The following is a 6,000-nucleotide window of genomic DNA, read 5'->3' as shown; positions in this document are numbered from 1 at the left end:
AACATCGGAAATTATGGATACGTTGGAGACGTATCAGTGACCTTCAGAGAGTCGGAGCCATACTATAGTGGTCGCCCCGATTTGTCCGATTTATTAGTTGACACAGTATCAGACAATGCACCCGAGCTTAGCACTGGCAGATCAATTGAGGATGCCGTAATAGTACCTCCAACAGAAAGATATAAATCACGGTTGGTGGCAAAAGGGTACAACCAAACATATGTAATAGAATATGATGAAACATTTGCACTTGTGGCTAACATGAGTACAATACGAACATTGATCTCTTGTGCATCTAACAAAGGTTGGAAGTTGCATCAAATGGATGTCAAAAATGTGTTTCTTCATAGAGAACTCCAAGAGGAAGTTTATATGGAGATTTCCCCAGGTTTCTGGACTAAGCAAACAGAGGGTAAGATATGCAAGTTGAAGAAATCCTTGTATGGGATAAAGCAATCTCCTATGGCCTGGTTTGATAGGCTCAGAAGGGTTGTTCGTTCCTTAGGATATAGCCAAAGTAATGTTCATCACACACTATTCTTCAAACACGAGAGGGAAGGTTGCCATCTTAAGTGTTTATGTTGATGATATTGTGATGACTGGAGATGACGAGGTTGAGATTACAAGGATGAAAGGGCAGTTGGCAAAATCCTTTGAAGTAAAAGACTTGGGGAAGTTGGGGTATTTCCTTGGGATAGAGGTGGCTTACTCTTCTCAAGGTATATACCTTTCACAAAGAAAGTATGTACTCGATCTACTTTCTAAGACAGGAATGTTACACTACAAACCATTATCCACACCAATCTAACAGAACCATCGCTTGCAAGCTAACGCAGGTGAACAAGTGGATAAAGGGTTGTACCAAAGGTTAGTTGGCCGTCTCATTTATTTATCTCATACAAGACAAGATATTGCTTATGATGTGAGTATTACAAGTAGATATATGCGCGATCCACCTAGGGGCACATGGATCTTGTCTACAGAATACTTCAGTACTTGATGGGATGTCCAGGAAAAGGCATCCCACGGTATGATTGCTGCACCCTCATGGAGCTCTCACAGCGCTTTGGATTTTCGGCCGTCCGATCGAGCTGACGTGGCGCGATCTCGGCCGTCGTTCCGTCCAGGGCGCTGAGGCCCTCCCGCAGACCCGCGTTTTATCCATGGGTCCTGTAAAGCCCTCCCGGCCCAGCCTCTCGCGATTGGATGTGAGACAAAACCAGAGACCCCAAGTCAAACCCTACCCATTTGCTTGCAGCCGCCGGGTCTGGCCGCATCCTCCTCTCCCCTCGCGCCCCTCCCATCCCCGCCGCCATCTCCCTGTGCTACGGCTCCTCCTCTCCGCCGGCCTCCTCCTCTGCGCCGGCCTCTTCGCTTCTCCTCCCTTTCCCTCGTCCAAGCCTCCTCCTCCCACAACCTCTGCCGCCGCCGTCGTCGTGCCGCCGCTGGCCGTGGGGAACGGTGGTCGTGCGCCTGGGAGGACATGCGCGCGGGGAGGACGTTGCCAGGCCATCGTCGAGCGCCCTAGCGCTTGCAGCACCCCTGCAGCGAGGAGGCGCACATCGACGCGCGTGAGGAGGGCACCGCCAGGCTCCTCCATGGCGTTATTTTCCCTGTTGTGCTCGCCCTGCTGCGCTCCTCACCTCTCTTCCCTCCGCGAGTTCATGGGGCTCTCACCTGACAAAATCGGCGGCGTGGAGGAGGCCGCTGATGGCGCTACTGCTGTTTGGATTAGTAGGTGAATCCTCAACCCATCTCATCCCATCTCCTATAATGGCCTCATATCTCCCTAATTTTACGTTTGGAGCTCGATCTGTTTGGTTCAGTTTTTTCGGTCCGGGTTCTCCTCTCTATGCTCCGGCGGAAAAGAAAGTTTTATGTCGCTGGGAATTGATGTTACCGTGACAAGAAGATTGATGTTTACCCTGGCTTGCTACTGAATTTTGCAGTTTGGACAAAGATCTAAGTGAAAAAAGCCACACGAATGGGATCTGTAGGAGCATGGCGGCCATGGGCAAAAGGATGATTTTGATGCACACTGCATATTTGATGAAATGCAAGTATGAGGCTTCTCTTATGTTCTTCTTGTCCATATCTTTGTATGCATATTACTCCGTATTATTCATAATGGTGATTGTATGGAGTTGAAGAATGGTTATATGCAGGGGGTAGGGGTAGGGGTTATATGCAGGGGGTAGGGGTTTTAACAATAGTGATAGTTCTGATTTACAACTATTTTTGCTATTGAATTTGCAGTACGAAATATATTATGTTCTTTTGATCTCAAATATACATATGTTTACTTGAGCAAATTAGTGTGGGTGCCAGTGCAGGTAAGCAACATGTAAGCAAGAGGAGATGAGAGGAAAAGAGAGGAGGAATTAAAAACTTGCTACTTGCTAATTCAACCACATATTTCATTTCAGAAGGTTAGCTTCTCTATAGTTTTAATTATTCAGTCTTGTGCCTATATCTCTGCTAGAGCTGCCATTTTGCTAAGAGTGAATTTCCAATTCAGTATAACATGTGTTTGGAATTTCATTAATGTTCATAACAAAGCGTTCTTTTAGTATATGTTTATGCCCAAGAGAAAATAGGAAGAGTAACCACATAGAGCTCCATATTAGATAACTGACCGGACAGGCACATTGTCCTGCTTAAACTGAATGTTTGCTTTCAAACATCATGTGTTTTCAATTTAGCTAATTTTTATAACATACTATTTTCAAATACATGCTCGATATATGGTGCAATATGAATAGGGTTATTAACTTTTCCATTGCTCTTAGGGATACACGAGTATAAACCGATCAGACAGTGGGATATATACTTGGATTGGCAAGTTCAATTCCAATCATTTTCTGTCCTTTCTCTCTATTGCAAAATCATGAAATGTTTTCATGATGCTATGGTTTGAGATCCGTGACAAAGGTTCTCTCTATTGTGGTTTGCGAAATTTTTCTGCTTGCCAACCTATGATTGAACCCTTAATACGATTTCTTAGAATGATTCATTTTTTTCACTCAGGTAGTTAAGCTTTTAGCTTTAGTGAAATCGGCCATGCCATTCTATTTTTCTGACATATGCAGCAGGTGTCGAATGCTTCAGGTTTATATGTTGTGTCATTGAACAATGGAAATGGAAATTTGGTTTTGCGATGATCTGGTTGGAGCTTTAGGAGTCAAGTTTATAAGCGGGTAAGAAACTAATGGAAGACAACAGACAAATTATAACTGTACGTAGTTACATGAAAAGATGAGGATAATTGCGTTGAAATGTTATACTATATATTTCGTAAGTTCATTGCAATAAGCAGAGTATGATATTATAGATGAATCTATATAAAGATGTTTTAGCTTAGGTAGTTATTTATCTCACTTGGTCTGCTTATTTGAAACTTGATTTATTTTAGGTGTCGTATCTTCAGTTAACTTTGATATTTGTTCAAAGAAGTGAGAGGGCACATACTGCAGATTCTAGCGATATGTTCTACTGTTCATTTCTTATTCCGCATGTTAGAATGTTTATTCTCAGTTTGGGGACCCATAGTGCTCACTTGATCAATACATCTGTTTTCTGTAGCTCATTTTGCTTGATTCATGCCCACAACGCATTCCTGGCTAGAGCTTGTCATGCATGCATTGTCATGGACCCTCACAAGGCACCGCCAGTCAATAGTGTGTCCAAACAAATGATTTGTCGGTCCATAAATGGAAGCAGGTGTGCTACCCCCTTATTTTCCTAGAGCTTAGGTTCTATATGATTGTGGCTGACTCATCAATGAAACACTAATGGAACATATCCCTTTCTCTTAAATTTCAAACTATTAAGGCATTTGTATGACAATAATGACCGATCTTCTCTTGATGATAATGGCCTAGATATTTTTTTTATCTCCTATCCTTGAGAGTTGTATGTTTGGTAGATCACATAATCATATATGGTGTATCATGTGTCCTGTTTAATGCAGAATTGTATACACACTTTTTGTTCCGAGCGTCGCTCCTGTTTCCCCGTTGAGTCAAGATTATTTTGTATGTGCTTAGTTACAGTTGTAGGGGCAGCGTTGCTTCCCCCTTTAATCATTCTTTCATGTTACCATGGAGATGCCCATTTAATTCAGCTGTGTACATAACATATCCATGTGTGAAGGTCACGTGCGTGGTGCGCATGATTATTAAAATCTTATTTACTATTTCTATAGGTGTATTGGATTCCTCCATCTCATTCCAAAAGTTCATTGTTCGAAGAGTAACCTTACCAAATGATAGAAGTGAGAGTTAAAATTTACACTCTGGTTTGGACCGCGCAAACATTGTTTTCCTGCGTAGGTTAGAGCCTCTATTGTGTGTTGACTATTTCCAGTTACCATTTTTGTCATAAAAATTCTTCTTCGATTTGTCATTTACCCATGTGCTATCCTGCTACAGGAGTAATTATGAATGAGTGGTATCCTTTACTCACGGGTTTCTGCATTAGTATCTATGAAAGTTAATTTACTGGGTATATGAACTGAGGTTTCTCCTATGAGGTAGTACAAGGATTCCTTATTTGCAGTTAATGAAAGAATCACTTAATTAAGAGTATTTGGAGTTAAAAAAGAGTGTCAGGTCTCTACATAGCTTTTTTTGACAGGTCAGGTCTACATAGCTGGTGTTGCCATTCTCCGATATGTGCGACCGCCATTGCATATTGTTCGTAAGATTGTTCTTTCTGTAATTTTCTGCATGGTACTACAAATTTATGGGTTAGTTTGGACACATACTTACGGCCCATAAGTTGTATATGAAAGATGGAGCTTTGGTTTCTATGACAAAAAAAATGTGTAGCTGACTAAAGAGTTCTCACTTTATTTGGACCACAAACTGCAAGTTCCCATTATTAGTTCGCCTTTATGCATCTTATATCCAAATTTTGATGGATCTTAATATTAGTAACCTCAGGTAAGTGTAGTTTCTCTGTTCTTCTTTTCTGAACTATTTTTTTTTCATTATTTCTACCAGGTGGAGTATATTTGAGCTGAAAAAACTTGCAGGCTAAAATTTTGCCAACAGGCTAAAGATGAATATTTGCTGACGACATCTATTCAGCCTCCTCCGCCTATTTGATGCAATCTTCTTGTCGCATTGAGATCCCTAAGCTACAACAAGCTTGGGCCACCAAGGCCGAAGGAAAAAGTAAGGATCTTCTTATGGCTGCTCCTTCAAAACGAACTTTGGACTGCCAATTGTTTGAGCAAGAGGGGATGGAATCAGAACAATAACTACAGTATGTATGACCAAGCTCTTTGGGGGATCACAACAATAACTTAAGACGCCAATCATCTCGAAGGAGGTCTGGCTTATCGTGTTTCACTGTCAGTTTACGATGAACTCTTTGGATGTTCTGCTTTGGTGGAACAATTTCTGAAGGGATGTGCCTACTAATTGGAGAAAGGAGTTTTTCACTCTCTTTGCTTATTCCTTGTGGAACATTTGGAACCAGAGAAACTGCCGTATTTTCAGCAAAAAATTTCTTGCCCCACCTTGGTCATGATCACAGAAGAGCTTGCCTTATTTAGTGCAGCATCCAGGGTTTAATTTCTTTTTGTTGTCCCCCGCTCATTGGCCCCTTTTTTTTTGTTGCTTGGGCTAGGCCTTTGTAAATAACTTTGTTCTCTCTCTTCTCTATAAAGTATACAGGCAGTGCTCCTGTTGCTCAGGTATTTTTCTTTACATCCAACATATGTTTCTTTCAGCTCAAACATAATTACATCCACATGTCATATGCTTCTGAATTTGAATTGAATACATCACAGTATGCTATATTTACTCAATTCCTCTTTTGAGTTGACTATCCCTACAAAGAAATTAACCCTGGTAATATGCTTCTTGATAAGAATGGTTTACATGCGGTTATCGACTTCGCATGTGATTGTTTGTCAACCTCAAACGAAGATGACTCTATGACGATTGATTGGGTGGCACGCTCTTCCTCAAGGACCAAATGATTTTTCACTTC

The sequence above is a fragment of the Lolium rigidum genome, chromosome 3 (genome assembly GCF_022539505.1).
Source record: "Lolium rigidum isolate FL_2022 chromosome 3, APGP_CSIRO_Lrig_0.1, whole genome shotgun sequence".
In the NCBI taxonomy this organism is placed as follows: domain Eukaryota; kingdom Viridiplantae; phylum Streptophyta; class Magnoliopsida; order Poales; family Poaceae; genus Lolium; species Lolium rigidum.
The sequence above is the reverse complement of the archived record's forward strand: the minus strand, read 5'-3'. Positions refer to the sequence as shown.